Genomic DNA, 22924 nt, shown 5'->3' with positions numbered 1-22924 from the left:
TGGAGATGCGCATCATATATACTGATTGATCGAACTGATTTCCTGTTGATAGGCAGGCAGAAAGCAAGGCACATTCAAGGACAGATACAGAAGTATAAATGTAACAGCTATGCAACTATCTCCAAACAACAGGCACATTCGTTCCCTGATGTGTAGCGACACAGAAGTCTAATCCAAGCTTTCGGCAGAATGATCCAGCTGATATTGGCTAAACAGTGATATACACATAACTGTATATATCACAGTCTATCCTATATCTTTCATAATCACCAGCAATTCATTAAACAAATGTCCAGTTTTATAGGATGGGATTTGAATGGCGTGTTGTTGTCCCCTGATTCTTAAACCAAATATCCTGCACCAGCCCTGAACATAAGAAGTCCAAGTCTCCTTGCTATATTTTTAGCTTTGCTATCAATAATACATGGAAGTTTGTGCATATGTGAGAGTGATACATATTCAATAATTGAACTGCCTTAAAAAACGCATTAGTAGTCACATCCCCATCAATGCTCAGGTGACTAGATTCTGCAGGGGCTGATGTTTTCTGACTGACTTCAAAAACAGCTCTGTTCAGAATACATTAGTAATATTCATAGTCCCAGGGTGAGGCAGTATATTCACAGCAGGCAAGCGTACACTGAGGAACTGTTCATGCCAACATTTCTGAAAACAATCAGACAATTGTTTGTTTCATTGATATTTATAGCCTGTCTTTCCTCCAGGGAGCTCAGGGTGATGATCATGAGTCTCTGCCCTTCTTTTTATCCTCACAACAACACACTGAGATAGGTTTGTGCTGAGAGAATATAACAGTTTCATCATGTCATGGGCATCAGTGAGTACCAGAGAGTGAGGAGTTAATGCTTTGAAGGTTTACAATTTAAGAAAGTGATATTTGAATTCATGGCAAAGGGGGAAAAAATTACATCCCTACAAAAGATCAAGCAAATTCCAGGAGTCTATTGATAGTCATTCCACAATTCTTCATTTTTCTCAATTCTGGTTAAACAATCATTGCATCGCTGTTATTATTTATCGCTAGATAAATCCTATCTAGCATCAAATCCTTGACAGGTGAAATCAGCGCAAACCAGATTGGATATGTAACATGACTAAGGTTCAGATTTGAGCAAGAGAAAAGATATGCCCTTGCAAGCCTGAAATTGCTATAGGGAAAAATACTCATCTACTGTCAAAAAATGTTTCTGTTTTGGTCTGAAAGAAATCAACATTTTTATCAGCCTGACATAAGTTTCTGCTTTTCCTGTCTTTTTTCATTCCTTGTGGAATAAATTCTGTGAGATAAACTGGTAAGATGACAACTTCTGACACTCTTGACATTATTCTAATGTTAGGGAAAGGCAAAACCTGATTACAAAGAATCCAGAATTATTTTGCTGACATGTTGACACTCTGAATTATGTATTACAACCACAAAAAAGTAACTTTTTTTTCTTCTATGACCACAATTGTTTCACAGCAAAACCAGCTTAAAAGTTGCAAATAACAGTGATCCATGGATTCAAAGGGATATTCCAAAGTTTTTTTTTATTGTTTTGAGATATTGGGGGAATATATAACTTGAGCCACATGTGCTTTAGCTACATTTCTGATTCCTCCTTGAATGAATGCACATCAATATGAAATCTTTTTAGAGCTTCTGAGACATAAAACCTCGACAGGAATCAGGAAAAAAATCAATTGCATTTCATAATTAATTTACAAAAGTTGAGCTGCTTTTTTATATGGCAACGTGTCACTAAGAAAGAGTCAAAATACTTGAAAAATCTATATATTTTTCTCTTTCGTTCCTTAAACGATTAAGAATTCTAGTGTAAGCAAATTCATTTTTTTTTTCATTCTACATCATTCTATATGCTGGTATCCTTAAATTTATATTGACTGTTTCCTTTTTTTTTTTTTTTTTTTTTTTTTTTTTGTTTACATTTATACCCCGCCCTTCTCCGAAGACTCAGGGCGGCTTACAATGTATAGGGCAATAGTCTCATTCTATTTGTATATATTTACAAAGTCAACTTATTGCCCCCCCAACAATCTGGGTCCTCATTTTACCTACCTTATAAAGGATGGAAGGCTGAGTCAACCTTGGGCCGGGCTCGAACCTGCAGTAATTGCAGGCTTTGTGTTCTTAATAACAGGCCTTACCAGGCAGAGCTAAACCGGCCCCTATGACTATCATTAAATGTTGTACCTTATGATTCTTGATGAAGGTATCTTTTATGTACTCCAAGAGCGAATGCACCAAGACAAATTCCTTGTGCATCCAATCACACTTGGCCAATAAAGAATTCTATTCTATTCTATCATATTTTCTGCTTTCTTACTGTCTCCTTTGCATTGCCTACCTGCCTGCCTACCTTCTACAGATGTTTCTCTATGGCCTTCACCCATCCATGTAGCAGTCCCAATTTCTCCTACATCTGGATTTTTACAGCCAATTGTACAACCATTAGTCACTGAGCAGTAAAATCACATCTGGACAATGGCATCTGCAATCGAGCCCATCTAGCATTGTGTATACAGGCCATTCTCAAGTTACAACTGTAATGGAATCTTCTCATCATGGAATCCTTCAGGATATTGGAAAACAGATTTCAACAATATTGATCCAGATAAACATTTAAGAACTTCTTTAGCCAACCTGCTATGCATAAAGGAAACTATTCTGGGCATAATTGAGAGGCATCTATTCTCTCTGACTTAAAATTTTGGGGATTGTAATCACTGGCCCAGTAGTTAAGATACTGGGCTTCTCAGCTAGAAAGCCAACAGCCCAAGTCTGAGACCCAAACATCACACAGAGGGGTGAGCTCTATCTTCACCTAGCTCCTGCCCACCTAGAAGTTCAAAAGCATGCAAATGTGAGTATATAAATAGGTACTACTAAATATTATATAAATAGGCACTATTTTGGTGGGGAGAAAACAGTGCTCTGCAACATCATGCTGGCCACATGACTGCAGAATTGTCTTGAAACAGCACGGTTCATAGCCTCAAAATGGAAATGAGCACCATCCCCTATAGTTAGCAATTGACTAATGGAGTAAAATCCACAGACACTCCTTTCCTTCCAACTCTACCTATACTTGGAAAACATCCAGCTGGGAGAAGCTTCTACAGCTTTAATTTATCCAGGGATTCTTCAGGAAAGGGACTGAAATCATTAGTCCAGAGACAATTCAAGTTCCTCCCCTCTTCCCTTTCCTTCCCGTTGAAGAAATCATGGTCTGAGTTTGAATTGTTGACCAAGACACATAGGCAAACATTCAACTTTGTTTCCTAATCCTTTATATATGAATTGATAGCACAATGCTGAATGGTCGAGGAGGATGTGGGGCATGTTGCTGAATATACAACTTCCACCATATAAAATATTTATGGCCTCATAAAACTGGTGGAGGACACACCGAACATCAAATGTAAGCATCAATCAGGAGCAGGCTCTGTGCTGTACCAGCAGTAGTAGCACAAAAGCCCTAAATTCCAGAGATAGCTTTCATTTGGACTGTTTGTGGGGCTTTTGTTGGGGTCAACAGTGACAGGTCTTCCCTATGTACCGAACAGTAAATAAGAAGGCTGGCTGTACGCTGCAAAGGAAAGATGATGAAGAAGTGATTGACTTCATTTCTTTGTGGGCCCTCCCCTGAGCTATTGGTGAAAAGGAGCTTCACGGTGAATTATGAGGAAGATGAATGTTGCAGCTTACCAGCTGGAGAAGGCTAACCAAATGCTCCTAAAGGCCGGGTGGGAGATGAGGGAGAAAGAGGGACAAAGTTTATTTGTAGCACATTTAACAAAATGCTTTTTTTAAAAAACAAGCAAGCAAGCAAAAACCTAGGATTTAACGGAGAGGCAAGGAGGCCTCTGATTCTGAAAGAACTGTGTTTTCTGAAATCTGCACAGTTCCCAATATGCACCAGCTAGCCAAGATTTTTTTAAAAAATAGAATAAAGGAGATAACACACCAGCGGACTAAAGCTTTCTGGTGTGGCACCTAGATCTCAATACAAAGCAGGGCGAAACAAAAGGTGAAAGAAAAGGGAGATTCAGAGCACCAGGACCTAAGAACGGATTAACTCCAATCTCTTGGCTGTGATTTGCCATGCTGGTAGGAAAAGCCCCAATTCAGAGCTGGGGGATGGCTGTTGCAAAACTTCATGGAAGCTGAACTGACAAAGAGCTCACCCTCTCCGGCTTTACTTGCTCCATCTGGATTTGTTTGCATCACAAATGGCAGCTGCCAGCCATTCCGGCAAGAAATAGATGAAGTGTGGAACTACAATAGTGGCATATTTGTGTGTGTGTGTGTGTGTGTGTGTGTGTGTGTGTGTGTGTGTATTCTCAGGCACAGAAGGAGGGAGGGAAAAAAAGAGCAATTATATTAATAGAAGTAGCTGCCAATCCTAAACATATAAAAGGCTTCTTCATTTTAGGATATAACCAAACTGCAGGATCTGTGGAAGCATTAATGTTAAATTCACAAAATGTCTTTTTTTTTTTTTAAATGATCTTTCCACCGATGAAGGAATAAATGTCAAAGACTTCGAGGTTTTCTGAAAAGAAGAAAAAGTTAGTGTTATCAGGCAGCTAGTACTGTTTTCAAGTAAGATGACATCTAAACTTTCAAGAAATAATGAGTTGTGAAAGTTTGTTTAGCAGCAAAGCTAATTATATTTTTCTATTATCTATAAGAAAACGGCAGGCATACATAGGTTGATTAATTTTTAGATAATCCAATTCTTGGCTACAGATGTTGGGAATTTGCATAATCGTCACCTAATCAAACAGCAGAAAATTATCTGGCAAGTACTATAGTTGGAATGAGCAAATATTATGCCATTTAGAACAACATGAAGGGTTAACACATTTCAGATGTTATTTGTGGCCGGGGGGGGGGGGCAGAAGATTTGTTCTTGTGAAATTTGTTAATTAAATCCCCCTAGTCAGTTTAAATATATTCCTCTGGGAATCTGAGTATGTAAAAAGAAATTGTCTGCATTCAGAGCATGTGGGAAGACATATGTTATTACATAATCAAATTCCAGAAAAATAGTCATAATAAAATTATCTCTATTTTGGAAAAAAATGCATATCCTGGAGTAACTGGAACCAAAATACAATTTGATCTTGTGTTGTAATGAATCAATAGTGATAATATTAGGAAACACACAAACAAAAAAGATATAAAATGGAAGGAAGGCTTTATTAGTACATCAGTTGAAGGCTGGTGTAAGACATACTAAGAGTAAGCCTGATAAGCATTCAAAAGGATGTGACACATGAAACACCATTTCTCCAAGAGTTTGGAAGAGTCTTGAAGCTATTATATGGGTGGGTGCATCCATAGCTGTTTTGTTTGCTACCTGGAAAGTGGAGTGTGTCTATTCAGATATGGATGTTTTGCACAACTCTAATATTTAAGGCCATCATTTGCCATGATTGCCGCTATATTTGTCCATCCATCCAGTTTAGTTTGTCATTGTCATATTTGTGTCAGAAGCACAAATTTCCAGGTTGAAAGAATTAACCAGTAACATGACCATTGCCCAGGAGATTTTCAGTTGGGAGTTCCTTTCATGTCCCCGTTAATGAATCCACCAAAGTGGTACCTATTTATCTACTCCTGTTTGCATACTTTTGAACTGCTAATGGGCAGGAGCTGGAGTCAATGATAGGAACTCACCCACCATACAGCAGCACTCAGGTCTCAAACCCGAGCCTGCAGATTGTCAACCCAGTGTTTTAACCATGTGAGCCACTGTGGTCCTGGTTTATTGTTGTTTTTATATTTACACTCTACTGGCACTCAAAATAGTGTATTTAAAAGTTCTTCTTTTACAAATTACTGATATGAGAATAATAACCTATCTGAGAGACCTTGCATTACGTAGTACCGTGATGGTGAACCTATCTCACTCGTGACAGAGGTGGCACTCAGTGCCCTCTCTGTGGGCACACAAGCCGTCACCCCAGCTCAGCTCTGCCATGCATGTGTGTGTGTCTCCCGCCAGCCAGCTGGTCTTCGGATCTCTGCTGCGCATGCTCAGGAGGGCAGACCACACAAGTGGGGTGCATGCTCATGCACGGGGGTATGACATATGTGTGGGGATGCATGGGAGGTAGGGGGCATTTGGGGGGCACACAGACATGAGTGAGGGAGTGGGGAACATGTGAGGGGTCACTTGCACATGCACAGGGGGGCACATGCACAGGGGTGAATGGGGGCACATGCATGGAAGTCACACACATGTGTGCAGGGGCCACGCATGCATTGTATTTTGGGAGTTTGGGCACACGTGCACGCATCTGCATGCGGCTGCATGCACTTTGGGCACTCAGTCCAGAAAAGGTTAGCCATCACTAATCTAGTATTACCTTTGACTGAATCTCAATTCTAGTTCAATATCTTCATTACTATACTGTACAAGCTTCCATATTTGTCTTATGATTTGAAATGTCTTGGTAGTAAGGGTGTCATACATATTGTCTATTGGACTAGCTTTATGCAAATTCTCATCAAGCTATTCAGAGTCTGTTCCCACCATAACTTGACTTTCCCTTTCTTTCCAATACCAAGGATTAGCTATATCAGAAACATAGGTATGAGGCAACAGGTAGTATTCATCTGCCCAAACCAATGATTCTGTACTTGATTTTCAGTGTTCTTATCCAGTGAGTAAAGGCATGACTATGATTGACATGTAGGGGACCAGAGAGATTAAAATCTTAGACTGACGATTGTCTGTAATAATGATTTTCTGTTTCATTTTAAATCCTTTTAAATTGCTTTTAGTAGTTCTAATCTTATTTTAATCCTTTAATATGACTGAATTCTTGATCTTTATGTTATTTCTTTAAATCTAGCTTGTACATTACCATGATAACATTTGTAGAAAGGTAGCACAGAAATTCGAACAGATAAAATAAATATGCAAAGTAACTCAGTGTTGTTATATCACTAGGAGGAAGACTGGAGGGCAGGACTGAATAACAATCAGAAAATTCAATCTAATAATGTTATCTACCCCAGGCTCCTAGTTTACTCTGTTTTTCCTTTATTTGGAAAATGCTTTTAGATAAATAAAGCCACATTGGAGCTATAAGACAGAGTTAATCAGGAGGAGAGGTGATTCCATGTTTTCCCTCTCATGCAGAAAATTATAAGAGGACTTTCGAAGACTATAAATTTGATTGATTAATTAACCAATTTGAAGGGGAGAATTATTCCACTGCCCCCAGTGCTTCATTTGCAAACAGACTGGTATCTTGGTATTTTATCTCTTTCCAATTTTCACCAAAAAAAAATAATAATAATAAAATCTTGAAATAATGTTATTACTTTATCTCGGCGTTGCTGCAGAAAATTTTAAAATGTTCCAGTAGATGTTCTTAGCAATGGTTTCCCTTACTGTAACATAAGCTATGAAAGCTTGAACTTGAGAAAGGCTGTGATGAAGAAAAAATGATGCTTTTCAAAAGTGATGTCAGAGAAAATTGGTGGGCTTCAGAAGAACAACCAAATGATTTGAAGCAGACTGCTCACCAGCAACACTAATAATGAAGTTTAGGCTTACATATTTTGGACAAATAATGAGGAGGCAGAGTCATTTTTCAAAAAGAGTTCTTGGAAGAATTAAGGAAAGTTGAAAAGCATAATCCCTAGATACTATCACTGATGACCCACAGATGAAACTACAAAAATGCAAGGAAGCAATTACGCTTCATAATTATCCTAACAAAATAATGCCCATTGTATCACAAAAAGAAAAACAATAACGGAACAAAATCTCTTTTCCTTCCAAATACTTTTACCTAATAGTTGTTTACTTTATTGAATGCCATAGCCACCCATATATTACAGATGCACTGTAGTTCAATAACTCAGTGTAGTTTAATTGCCCAGTTCCTTCATAATTCAAGTCCAAGGCACATCTACATGCACGTTAAAGTTTTAAGAAAATTGTCACATATTGCATGTTATATGGTGAGGTGGCTGGATGGAGTCACTGAAGCAGTAGGCATGAGCTTAAATGGACTCCAGAGGATGGTAGAGGACAGGAAGGCCTGGAGGAACGTTGTCCATGACGTCGCGATGGGTCAGATGGGTCAGACACGACTTCGCAACTAACGAAAGATTGTATGTTAAAAAAGAAAAGTTGACTTTTGGCTTCCTATCTTAAAAAGTGACTTTGACTTCAGTTGAATATTAATCTCTACATTGATGAGTATATTTAATCCCAAAAAAACATTTTACCTTTTTTACTTCTCTACAAATTGTCCTTTCATGTTGTTTATATTGCAAAACATATATTAATCCCATAAACTTTATCAATCTCTGTGTCAGTATCGTCTGTCTCCCAATGCAAGACATTAGACAGAAATATGATGAATTTTTGTCTAAAAGTTTCTCCAAATTCTTTGGGCATCACTCCAAATCTTAAACAAAATTATTTTTCACTCAGTTCTGGCAATACCAGGTTGCAATTCCACATCTTTTCCCATTTCTCTCTCTATAACTTCGGTCTTACTTTCCAACATTTCCTCTTTCTAGCCTTCAGAAACATTGCATTCACTAGCCTGTCTTGCATTAGCTTGGTGCACCTGTCAGCAGCTGCACAAAAAAGAAAAAGTAAATGGACCCTTGAAGTGGAGAGAAGTGATTTCCATTCCTAGGACTCTCCCAAGACCATCTCAAGATGTCTGCTGAAATAGTGATTGCAGGAAAATTATTTTGACATTAGTGGAGCTATCACTCTTTGACTATTTCCCACTTCTCTTTGCGGCTAATGTAACTACTAATTAATTAATCAAGGGACAAAAATACATTCTTTGAAAGCCAGTTCCTGGGTTTCCGAGTACTGTAGATACTGATACTACAGCATTTGTAGCTCTGTCAAAAACTAGATACTAGTAGATATTAAGTAGATTGAAAGAACCAGTAGCTCAAGAACAAACAAACAAACAAACCCCAGGAGTCATCTACAATGCATGTAAGGATTGTAATGGCTGCTAAGTAGAGCAGAGAGGCAGAAGACTATCACAACGCAAGCATGCAACCAACTAGTCAGAAAACATAATGAAAACTCCTTAATCTCACACATGGAAAGTCTCAATCACACTTGCAAACCATCCTAGACCAAGTGAAATCCAAAAATGCTAGGGAATTCCTGGAAACTTGGCATTCAGACAAATCGGTCATCAGTAGACACACTGAGATAAAACACATTTACACCCCATTCAAAAGAGACAATAGCTGAGAAGGAACCAAAAAAAAAAAGACCAGAATTTATCCTCTCCAGGCCAAATAAGCAGGAATTAATGCCAGGCAAACAGTCAAGCAGAATTCAATACCAATCATGAAACTACCAAGGAGAAAACCATACCCCCACCAATCAAAAAGGCAAACTACTATATATGAAATGGGAATAAACCTCACACCCATTTGCACTGATGATTTTACCTCATAGGGTAATGTCTGCAAGCAAAAACCAAGCTCAGAAAACATTAAAGACCCCACTGTAAACAGTTTAATACTTAGTAGCTCATGTCTAACATATTTTCTATGCCACCAGTCAAAGTAAGTGTGCAAAAGCTACATCAGACTCTGAAGAAGATGCTTGGACAGTCCAGACTCCATAAGATAATGCCCCTAATTTTTTGCCTCAGCTCTCTTCACCTTAATGACAGAAGTCTCTGCCTGCACTTTTGGTTTGTTTTCTGTCAACATTTATATGCAGATGTGTTGAAAAAAAATGAGCCAGATTAAATTCTACTTTGGAAAAGTATAACATTTTGATAGGTGTGGAAATGGCAGTGGCAGAGAATCAATCAGATTTGGAACAGCTGAACATTTGCTTCATGAGTTCAGCGTCAGCATATTGGCATCAACTTATTCATATTCTAACAGAACGTTGGAATACATCTGCAATATTATAAATAGCTTATTAATAAATTATACAACCTCTTAATATGCTGTTGACCTTGATCTCTCATTTGTTTTAACAAATTATCCTCAATTTGCTTAACACCTATTTTTTGATCTAATTTCCATCTAGCTTGTAATTGTCCATATTGGAACCATGTATAATTTTTCCCTTCTTCCCCCATCTTTTCTCTGGATTTTAATTGTAATTCCCCCTTTTCCATACAAAGAAGTTCTTTATAGGTAACTACCTCCATCTTTTGATATATATTTATATTTTCTGTCATGTGTCTCGGATTGCCCATATTGGAATCTTTCCATCTAATTATATTGATATTTCCTCCAAACCCTCAATAATGCATTTCTAATTATATTATTTTTAAATATTTTATCAACTTTCTTATCATATAATAAATAGGCATGCCACCCATATAACAAACCATAACCTTCTATATTCAAAACTCTTTCCTCAGTTAAAATAATCCAATCAGTAATTAATGATAAAACAACTGCTTCATAATACAATTTTAAATTAGGCATTTTAAGACCCCCTTTCCTTGTATCCTGCATTATTTTTAATTTTATTCTTGGTTTTTGCCCATCCATACAAAGTTATTAACCCCTTTTGCCATTCCTGTAATTTAATATCATTCTTAAACACCGGTATCATTTGAAATAAAATAGAAACCTGGGCAAAACATTCATTTTATAGCCGCTATTCTTCCCAACAAGGATAGTTGTAACTTCTTCCAACTCTCCATTTCTTTCCATACCTTCTGCCACAATACCTCATAATTATTTTTATATAATTTAACATTTGAAGCTGTAATATATATTCCTAAATATTTAACCTTTTAACGATTTCAAAACCTGTAGTTCTTTCTAACTCTTCTTTTGTTGTATATTCATATTTTTAGTTATCATCTTTGTCTTTTGCTGATTCACCTTAAATCCAGATACTTTACCATACTGACCAATTATATCTTTTAAACCAGTAGCTGAGTATATTGGTTGAGATACAGTAACAACCAAGTCATCTGCAAAAGCTCTTAATCTATAATCTTGATGTTTAACTCTAATTCCCTTTATTTGATCGAACCACGTATTTTATTCAGAAGAATTTCTAAAGTTAAAATAAAAGTAATGGAGACAGGGACATCCCTGTCTCGTCCCTTTCCCAATTTTAAAAGTTTCTGTTAACCCACCATTTACTATTATTTGTGCTGTTTGCTTCTGATATATTGCTTTAATTGCATGGATAAAATAATCCCCAAATTGCATTTTTCTATTACTTTAAACAAAACTGCCAATCCAATCTATCAAAAGCTTTTCAGCATCCAAAAAAAAAAAGCCGCTGAGATTTGGTTGTTTCTTTCCAAATATTCAAGTAAATTTACAATTTGCCTCACATTATATCTCATCTGCCTACCCTTAATAAATCCTGACTGATCATTATGAATTATTTGATTCATCACTGGCATTAATCTATTAGCAAGTATCTTGGCAAATATCTTATAATCAGTATTTAAAAGTGATATAGGCCTATAATTCTCTGCTTTAATACCATCTCGATCTTCCTTCGGTATTAACGAAATAAAGGCTGTCCTCCATGAAGGGGGAACATCTCCTCCCATTTGAATTTTATTAAATAACTCTTTAAGTGGTTCAACCATCTCATTTTGTAAATTTTTATAATAAACAGCTGTTAAACCATCTGTACCTGGTGCTTTACCAATTTTAAGTTGCTTAATTGCTAACAAAATTTCCTCTGAAGTAATTAATTGATTCAGTTCTTCTCTTTGATTTTCTGTAAGCTCACAAATATTTTGTTGTTGTAAATATCTTTCTATCTCTGTATCATCAATCATATCCCTAGTATATAACTTACTATAATACTCTAAAAATGCTTTTTTAATCAAGTTCTTTTGATAAACTTCCTTACCCCTATATTCTATTTTATCAATCATTCGTGATTTTCTGTTTTTCCTTATTAAATAGGCAAGCCATCTTCCTGGCTTATTGGCATTATTAAACGTATTATGTTTTACATATTGTAAATTAATTGCTACTTGATCTGCCATCAACATATTAAACTGACCTCTTAATATATTTATTGATTCTTTTATTTTACTATTTCCTGGGCTATTTATCAATAATTGTTCTTTCTTTTAATTTCCTCTTCCAATTCCTTTTCTTTTCTGCAATTTATTTTGTATTTAATATTCATTTGTATAAGATTTCCTCTCATATAGGCCTTGCTAGTGTCCCAAATCATCTCTATAGATGTTTCTTTTTCATATTCATAATAAAAATTCTTCATTTGCTTTTTACATTCATTTACATTTTGTTTATATTTAAACAAATTCTCATTCAACCTCCATGATCTCCTAGCCTCCTTTTCCCGATCAAATTCAATCCAAACTGGACTATGATCAGATAGAGTTCTTGAACAAATCTTAGTCTTCTTCACTCTAGAATACAAATCATTAGTAATCAAAATAAAATCAATCCTCGAAAATGATTGATGCCTGTCAGAAAAGAAGGTAAAATCCCTCTTCTGTATTATGTTCTCCAAATATCTCTTAATTCCAAGTCCTCCATCATTTCAAAAACCCTTTGGTAATTTCGCCCTACTTGACATCTTCCTTAAACTTTTTATCTTTTGAGTATCCAACACACCATTCCAATCACCCATTAATATATATGATTTATAATCCCAAAATACTATTCTTTTATATAAAACTTGAAAAATTTTCTTGTTGTTGATTCGGAGCATAAACTCCTATTAATAATGTCTTCTTTCCTCCAACAAAAGTTCAATAGCAATGTATCTTCCTTGCTTATCCACCTCAATTAATTTTGCTGATATATCCTTCTTTATATATATAACTAAACCATTTTTTTCCAAAGAGGAGGCAACAAAATGTACTCCCAGTTTTGAGTTTATCAAATATTTCTGGTCTAAAGATCTAATATGTGTTTCTTGTAAACAGGTAATGTCATTTTAAATTGTTTCAAATAATGAAATACTTTCCTTCTCTTCTGGTGAATTCAAACCATTAACATTCCAAGATAATAGTTTAATTGCCATTATCGGCCAAAGGAAACTTTTGGAACGCCAGCCGCAGATCACATTTTACTTTAGGCCTTGCTCCTCCCACTGTTTCCGTTGTAGTAGTTGCCAGTTGTTGTTGTGCCTTCATCTCTTGTTCCTTGCGTTTAGCAGCAGCTCTTGTCAGCCTTTGTTCTTTTGAATCTAAACCCGTCGTAGGTATTTCCAACACTTGTAATAAATCTTCTTCCATCACAATCTGTTCTTGTACCTGCTTCACTTCTCTTTCCTTCACTTCAGTCTCCTTCTTCTAGCTTCCAATGGGGAAGACTTCCAACTTAATACCTCAACATAAAATTCTTGCTTTTCCAACTGTATTGAGACGATGTACTTTCCTGCATAATATACTATTATACCAGTTGGAATATCCCATCTATATTCAATCTGACGTTTTTAAGTTCATTCACCAGGAAGGCAAATTCCTTCCTAGCCCTTAACATTTTGGTGGAATTTCCTTTAATATTAAAATATCTTGACCAGCAATCTGAATCTTCTCCCCTTATATGAGGCTTGCAAAATCTGATTTCTCACTGTTCTATTTGTAAAATAAATAACAACATCCCTTGGCAACTTTTTTGCCTTGCTATCCAAGAATTCACACGATATATTTTATCAATTTGATAAGCCACATCTGCTGGACGAGCTGCTAATATCTCAGCAAATACTTCAGAAAAAATTTCCTTAAATTCTCTTCTTATTTTCTTTCAAACCTCGGATTCTAGAGCAAATTCCATATTTCTATATTGTATCAAAACTATTTCATCATCTGTTTTTCCATTTTACTTTGAAATTCATCCATTTTATTTTCTAATCCAGCCATTGAGCAGCACAAATGCCATTGCACATAAAAAGCTGTGGAGTGAAGAAACACTTAAAATTCTGAAATTCTATAAACCGGAGGTTAGGGAATGATCCACACCATTAAAAAAAAGAATCTATTAGACATAACAGCTCATTAAAACATGATCAAAGTAAAAATTGGATGAAATAATTAACTTGACTGAAAAAAAGACTGTTACTGTTCTTCTTGGCTGTCGTTGCTAAAAATATTCTCCCCTCTGATTGTTGCTGATTTTAATGAACAACATACAGTAGGTGGACTAAAGGATGCTTGACTGACAGAACTGATTGGCTCTGAATTTTCACCCAATCACCAGTACTGCATCCTAGGCAGCTTATACATGCCCACATTTACTACTAAAGAAACGGTCAGTGCAGCTGGCTACCTAGCCTTGTTTCCTTTTACACACACCTTGCTCTTGTTGTACATGCTCTTCTTTCTCCTGGTTCCCCCCCCCCCCAAAAAATGGCCAAATCAGTGTTCATAAAAATGCCAATTATATTTTAAGCCCCTAAGAAACAGTCCAAATTGCTGTTTTTCTCAGGTATGATGAAGCAGACAAATTATTTAGTTCACAAGGTCCTAAAGGTGCTTTTCAAATGGCAACTGGACCATCTTGGCTGTTTGCCTTGAAAATTTCAGAACTATAGAAGGTTTTTGAGTGAGAAGTGAAAGTTTTTCAGGAGGAAAAAAAACAAGAAAGTCCAGCTGCCTTTTGTAAAGTGCCTTTGGGACAATCACGACCTGGATGATTGAGAATCTCCATAAGAGTTCACCAGGTGAGTCTGGAGGGAGCAATACCAGATGTATCTCAAATATGTATATTTGAGATTGAAATACGTATTCTAATATACAAATATGTATATTGAGAGTGGAGCAACATCAGATCTCAAATATGTATATTTGAGAGTGGAATGAGAGTTACACACAGTTTCACTATCCCTGTGAAAAACCATACAATGCTTTTTCTTGTCTACATAGGCTTTCCAGGTTTTTACACACAAGAATTTTCCATCTTTATTAAAGTCTTTTCACGTTTTACGTTCATAGTATATGAGCTACAATCCTTCCCAAAAGCTGCACATTACAACAGGACATTAAGCATTATGGACATCATTTTGAAGGCACAGAGTAGTATATCCAGTCAAGAGATTTGTTTTCTATGGTTGAACCACAATTCTAGAGGTTTCCTTACAATCCTATTGGTTTACAGATTGAAATAAAGTCAAAAACATTACTCTGCTCAGTGCCTACAGGTTAGTTTGATTCTGCCAAAGATTGTGTCAATGGACTGTTTGGAAGAAATGTGAAAGTAGAGTTTACCACTCCATGCCTTGAGCCTCAGGCTCACATTGCATTCCCCTCCTGTCTTCTCTTTCAGCATAATTACAAAAAGATGGAAACATCCCCTTCTTGCTTTTTACATTCATTTACATTTTGTTCATATTTAAACAAATTCTCATTCAACCTCCATGATCTCCTAGCCTCCTTTTCCCGATCAAATTCAATCCAAACCGGACTATGATCAGATAGAGTTCTTGAACAAATCTTAGTCTTCTTCACTCTAGAATACAAATCATTAAAAATCAAAATAAAAACAATCCTCGAAAATGATTGATGCCTGTCAGAAAAGAAGGTAAAATCCTCTCTTCTGTATTATGTTCTCTCCAAATATCTCTTAATTCCAAGTCCTCCATCATTTTCAAAAACCCTTTGGTAATTTGCTTGCTTGACATCTTCCTTAAACTTTTATCTTTTGAGTATCCAACACACCATTCCAATCACCCATTAATATATATGATTTATAATCCCAAAACACTATTCTTTTATAAAACTTGAAAATTTCTTGTTGTTGATTCGGAGCATAAACTCCTATTAATAATACCTTCTTTCCTCCAACAAAAGTTCAATAGCAATGTATCTTCCTTGCTTATCCACCTCAATTAATTTTGCTGATATATCCTTCTTTATATATATAACTAAACCATTTTTTTTCCAAAGAGGAGGCAACAAAATGTACTCCCAGTTTTGAGTTTATCAAATATTTCTGGTCTAAAGATCTAATATGTGTTTCTTGTAAACAGGTAATGTCATTTTAAATTGTTTCAAATAATGAAATACTTTCCTTCTCTTCTGGTGAATTCAAACCATTAACATTCCAAGATAATAGTTTAATTGCCATTATCGGCCAAAGGAAACTTTTGGAACACCAGCCGCAGATCACATTTTACTTTAGGCCTTGCTCCTCCACTGTTTCCGTTGTAGTAGTTGCCAGTTGTTGTTGTGCCTTCATCTCTTGTTCCTTGCGTTTAGAAGCAGCTCTTGTCAACCTTTGTTCTTTTGAATCTAAACCCGTCGTAGGTATTTCCAACACTTATAATAAATCTTCTTCCATCACAATCTGCTTCACTTCTCTTTCCTTCCTTCAGCCTCCTTCTTCTAGCTTCCAATGGGGAAGACTTCCAACTTAATACCTCAACATAAAATTCTCTTGCTTTTCCAACTGTATTGAGACGATGTACTTTCCTGCATAATATACTATTATACCAGTTGGAATATCCCATCTATATTCAATCTGACGTTTTTAAGTTCATTCACCAGGAAGGCAAATTCCTTCCTAGCCCTTAACATTTTGGTGGAATTTCCTTTAATATCAAAATATCTTGACCAGCAATCTGAATCTTCTCCCCTTATATGAAGCTTGCAAAATCTGATTTCTCACTGTTCTGTTTGTAAAATAAATAACAACATCCCTTGGCAACTTTTTGCCTTGCTATCCAAGAATTCACACGATATATTTTATCAATTTGATAAGCCACATCTGCTGGACGAGCTGCTAATATCTCAGCAAATACTTCAGAAAAATTTCCTTAAAATTCTCTTCCTTATTTTCTTTCAAACCTCGGATTCTAGAGCAAATTCCATATTTCTATATTGTATCAAAACTATTTCATCCTCTGTTTTTCCATTTTACTTTGAAATTCATCCATTTTATTTTCTAATTTTAAATTATGTTGCTTAATTTCTTCAACCTCCTCTTCTAATAAAATCACATTCGTTGCCAAACTTTGTACTGCCATTACAAATCCTTCTTTAACTTCTTTATTTCCCACTTGAATTTCTGATATCTGCTCTTTCATTTCAGACATCTCATCAGTTATTACTTTAAATTTTTCTTCTATAAAGCCTTTTAAGTTCTCTTGTAACGCCTCTAAATTCAATGTTCTAGTCTCTGCTGTATGAGCTGGAGAGGCACCAGCTGATAAAGTTCCAGAGCTCTTTGTTACAGTAGACTTTAATTGTTTGGCTGCCATCTTCTATAAAATTATTTATTTATTTATTTCCAACTTAATATTCACTTTAAATCTTCTTAACTTCTAAGAAACACAGTCTTTTAAAGCAGTATTTAAAAATCTCCCCTAGATTCTATCAGCAGGCAGCAAAGAGTTAAAGAGTTAAAGCAGCAAGTAACATGCAAATTACCAACTGCAGACCCAACGCTGAAAGTATCGCTTTCGCTTTCCACTCGTTAACTTGTTAACAATTCGCCTCCATTTTTTTACTGTTTTCAAGCTTGTTACAAAGTATCGGGGAATCGGCTTGGCTACTTGCTTAAAGTTCTCCCACTTTCGTTCTGTCCGGTATAATCCTTTATTGTCCAAAATAAATCTCGGCGTTTGGTCGTGGTGATTGGTTCCGCCAAAGCAGAAGAATCCTCGGATCTGGAGCACTTCAGGTTACTGGAGGGAACTTAACCCTTCAAACCCCTTTTTTCTCAGGGGCTTTAGGGAAATTCAACCTCTGCCCTCAGCTCACCACCTTCTCCTTCTCCCGAAGAGGGGGTTTTCCGAACCGCTGGACAGCAGATTTAAGCTGTCCTAGCGATTCCACATAATCCAGAGGTTGGTGATCATAAAGATCACCGCCATCACCTACGGTGCCAAACCGGAAGTCCTATCTAACATATTTTCTATGCCACCAGTCAAAGTAAGTGTGCAAAAGCTACATCAGACTCTGAAGAAGATGCTTGGACAGTCCAGACTCCATAAGATAATGCCCCTAATTTTTTGCCTCAGCTCTCTTCACCTTAATGACAGAAGTCTCTGCCTGCACTTTTGGTTTGTTTTCTGTCAACATTTATATGCAGATGTGTTGAAAAAAAATGAGCCAGATTAAATTCTACTTTGGAAAAGTATAACATTTTGATAGGTGTGGAAATGGCAGTGGCAGAGAATCAATCAGATTTGGAACAGCTGAACATTTGCTTCATGAGTTCAGCATCAGCATATTGGCATCAACTTATTCATATTCTAACAGAACGTTGGAATACATCTGCAATATTATAAATAGCTTATTAATAAATTATACAAGGTTTCATGTAGTTTAGCAGTTCATTGTATCTGGAAGCAGACTTTGGAAAGAAACATATTATTCATTTCTTGAGGACTAAACAAAAAATCCAGCTCCCAGACACTCTATGGAAGCTCAAAAAACCAATTTACAGTTAATTGATCAAATGTCAGCTTATATTGGATACTGTTTTTCTAAATGCTGCCTCATACTGCATGTTAGCAGTTCCTATGGTTGGGTCCCTAAGGCAAATGGCTGAGCAAATTGATTGACCTTTCTACCATGACTTGAAAGTCAACCTATGCTCTGCCAGCCAACTGATGATATAAGCTTTTCAGCTAAGGACCTTCCTCTATATTTCAGCTCAGATTTCATGTTCACTTGCTTATTTGTAACACACAACAAGATATATGGAGATTAATTGTCATAACAGATAACACTTAGAACGCCCTTTGGTGGAAGCAGAATGAGATGTGATGGGAAAAGTGCTGATCATAATAAGTGAGAGTGCTTTCTAAGAGTATATATAATACAGAAAGAAAATCCTAGAAACGTAGAGTGAGACAGACTCATGAAGGACACCAAATCCAACCTCTACTAGGAATCCACAAATTAAAGCATCCCTGACAATTACCTATCTAGCATCTTTTTGAATAAAGTCAGCAAAGGAGAACCCAACATGTCCATGAGAAGAAGGGAGGGACTTTAACTTCATATTGTCATGATTTCTAAACTTTCAAATTGTGTGAGGGTGTGTGTGATATTAATTGAGAACAATTAATTCTCACAGTGACAGTGACAGTGACCTTGAATAATATTGCAGTATCCTTATGGACCACCTTCAGGAACCTTTGAGTGGTTCTTTTCCTACTGACAGAGGTGGTCTTTAAGAGATTAAGATAACAGATTAACAGAGTTGGAAGGGACCTTGTAAGTCTTCTAATTCAGTCTAACCCATAGTTATACCTCTTGACTGTAGCAGCTATGTGATGTGGTGTCCAAGACAAAATTTTAATGTATGTGAAGTTGCTGGAGTTTTCTGGGTTGTGTCACCAATATACTATATACGTTCTGAAACAAAGTCAGCATTTAATTGTAGGTTATTTCCATGTAAAATGTTGACAGTATTTTGCATGGAAGATCTAAGGTCTTACAATTCAAAGTTCTGCTTAGTTGTAGTCTATCTCCATGGGTTTTCTAGGGTGCAGGTCAATTCCCTCTATCCTCATCTATTTGAAAATAATGTGCTGCTAATAACCATTGGCAGATTTGTCATGGGCACCCTTTTCTTTGATGTTACACTACTTGTCCAATATAGATTCTTAGAGCATGTGAACTATCTGAAACAAAACATCCAAAGAGAATTTAACTTGTTTGTTATAGATTAACTTTTCTGGAGAGATTGTTTCATTTTCAAACAACAGCATGAGCAATAGAACATAGAATCATAGAGCTGGAAGGGACTTCAGAGGTCTTCTAATCCAGCCTCTTGTTAAGGCCAGTAACCAAGACCATCCATAAAAAACTGGCTTTGAATCATATTTTTCTAATCCAGCCATTGAGCAGCACAAATGCCATTGCACATAAAAAGCTGTGGAGTGAAGAAACACTTAAAATTCTGAAATTCTATAAACCGGAGGTTAGGGAATGATCCACACCATTAAAAAAAAGAATCTATTAGACATAACAGCTCATTAAAACATGATCAAAGTAAAAATTGGATGAAATAATTAACTTGACTGAAAAAAAGACTGTTACTGTTCTTCTTGGCTGCCGCTGCTAAAAATATTCTCCCCTCTGATTGTTGCTGATTTTAATGAACAACATACAGTAGGTGGACTAAAGGATGCTTGACTGACAGAACTGATTGGCTCTGAATTTTCACCCAATCACCAGTACTGCATCCTAGGCAGCTTATACATGCCCACATTTACTACTGGAACTGGGTAGGCGCTCTTTTGCAATGCTTTGTTCAAGGTAGCCTTGTAATCAGCGCAAATTCTTATGGACCCGTCTGGTTTTACAGGGGTGACGATTGGCGTCTCCCATTTGGCATGGTCAACTGGCACTAGTATCCCCTGGCTGACTAATTTATCTAACTCTTTGTCGATTTTAGGTTTGAGTGCAAAAGGAACCCTCCTTGCCTTTAACCTAATGGGGGCTATTTGGGGGTCTAAATTGAAGGAGATAGGGGTCCCTTGTACTTGCCTAAACGGTCCTCGAATCGTCTGCGAATTCCTCCATTAGGGTGTTTTGCAGGTTGCATCCGGTCCGGTGGACGCCAGTCACCCCATTCCCAACGCCTGAACCAGTCTAGCCCCAGCAAGCTTGGCAAGGTTCCTCGACTAACGTGATGGGCAGGGTCTTTCGTATGTCCCGTACTTGACCTCGACGGTCGTTGTCCCTCGAACAGGGATGCGGTTGCCCTGGTAATCCTGCACCCGGAGCCGTTGTTTCTGTAGCTTGCGCTGCGATGTGTGGCAAGGCTTTCACAAAAGTGTCCCAGGACATGATTGTGATAGCTGATCCTGTGTCTACTTCCAGTCGGCACGGTACGCCTTCAATTGTCGGGTTTGTGAAGATCTTTTCTTGATGCGGGTAGCTGCGTGGTCTATGGTAACAGTCATTCGGTTTGACTTGGCGCTCTTTCTTTCCTGGCCAATCGCGGGTCGCCTCGCCGATCTCGCGCTCTGATTGGCGATTTGAATTTTCGGCGGGAATGTGGGTTTGCATCTCTGACTCAGAGCCGCTCTGATTGGCGATTTGAATTTTCGGCGGGAAGGTTGGGGTGCTCGGCAGACTTGAGCCAGGTGCCCTTCCTTTCACACCGCCGCAAATGGCGCCCTGAACTTACATCTTTGGCGCTGATGTCGCCCGCAACTTCCGCATTCCTCCGGGTCTTCCCTTGTCGATTTTCCGGTGTAGTGGACTTCTTCCTCCTCTTCGCTGGTTGACTCACGATAGGTTTCTTCGTGGTGGACTGTGCTCGGCTTTGCGCCCGCCATCGGCGTGAGTCGCTTTTGTAAGGTGTCTGCTGCATGGTTGGACATCTCATGGGCTCTGGCTTCGTCCAGGCGTTTGCCAATGTCAGGTTGCTCTTGGCTAGCAACCGTCTCCCCAAACGGATGTCTCTGACCCCCCGTATAAGTTGTTCCAGCAGCTCTTCGTCCAGATCGCGGTACTCGCAATGCTTGGAGGCTTGTCTCAGGGCTGCCATGTAGTCGCTGATAGACTCGCCTTCTTGTTGCCTCGCTCCCCAAACTCGCATCCGAACGTATTTGGACGGGCTGGTGCGTAGTGATTCTTCAGGAGGGTCTGAAGGGTCTGCCACGACACGGAGTGTAGCGGTGTTGGCTCCGCTAGGGCTTCTGCGACGGCGATGACTGCGGACCCACAGTGGCTTATGAAGTAAGCCCGTTACGGTTGTCGGAGACTCCTGTAGCTCGTTGCCTCCAGGAAACTTTCAAACGGGTCATGTATATTCCCCATGTCTCCTGGGCAGGGTCAAACGGAGTGGGTGGCGTGTAGCCGGTCATCGCTGCATTCGCCGTCACCTTGCTGGGTTTGAGTCTCGTAGTGAGTTCAGCTCTGTTCTGGTGCTCTGCCTCAAAATCCCATCCTCGTCGCCAATGTTATGTTTGGGTATTGACGAGGCAGGAGACCAGGTTAGTGACAACAGCTCTTTAATATAGTGTGACCCAGCAAAACTCTGGAGAAAAACCTCTCCTTATATACACTTCAGCCTGAGGCTGCATCCAATCAGAGACGAGATATTTCCCGCCTAAAACTCCCGCCAAAACTTACAGTAATACATTACAATTATACTATACAAAGACAACTGTCATCAATTTCAATAAATTAGAATCAACAAGCTGTAGCATAAGGATAGGCAGCCTCAGCTCCCACAGCCAGTGGTGGTTTCAAATTTTTTTACTACCGGTTCTGTGAGTGTGGCTTGGCGGGTGTGGCAGGGGAAGGATACTGTAAAATCTCCATTTCCACCCTAATCCAGGTGAAGGATACTGTAAAATCTCTATTCCCACCCCAATCCAGGGGAAGGTTACTGCAAAAATTCCCATTTCTTCCTGATCAGCTGGGAATTGGGAGGCAGAGAATAGATGGGGGTGGGGCCAGTCAGAATTTTTACTACCGGTTCTCCGAACTACTCAAAATTTCTGCTACCAGTTCTCCAGAACTGATGAGAACCTGCCCTTTACCATCAACCATGTTAGCAGAAAAAGATGAGAACCCAAACTGTCTTTTCCAGGGCTTCTGCATTTAAGCATTTTATCTAGCTTGTAACAGAGAATGAATACTGTCCACTCTTCTTCATGGTTGTACTAAAAGTAATAGGAAATTCCAGCATGCAACTTCAAGATTCAGTGCTACTCCTTCATGTAGCACTAATGCATCCAAAAATGAGAATGGCTGTCCATAATGCCCAGTGACCTATCTAAGAATGTGGCGCTCTCAATACGGTGGAACATTCAATAAATACAGTGTGATGACTGGGAAAAAATATATGAAGTCCAGAGTATTGATCTAAAGGAAAAGTTCAGACATGAAACCACCGATATGATAATAGTTTCATACAATTCTTTCCCGCGAAGTAACTCACTGGGGAGAGATGATTTGACCGCAGAGAAATATGAAGTCAAAAGTTAAATCCATAGCT

Source organism: Ahaetulla prasina, chromosome 1 (assembly GCF_028640845.1).
Source record: "Ahaetulla prasina isolate Xishuangbanna chromosome 1, ASM2864084v1, whole genome shotgun sequence".
Taxonomy (NCBI): Eukaryota; Metazoa; Chordata; class Lepidosauria; order Squamata; family Colubridae; genus Ahaetulla; species Ahaetulla prasina.
Note: the sequence above shows the minus strand (reverse complement) of the source record.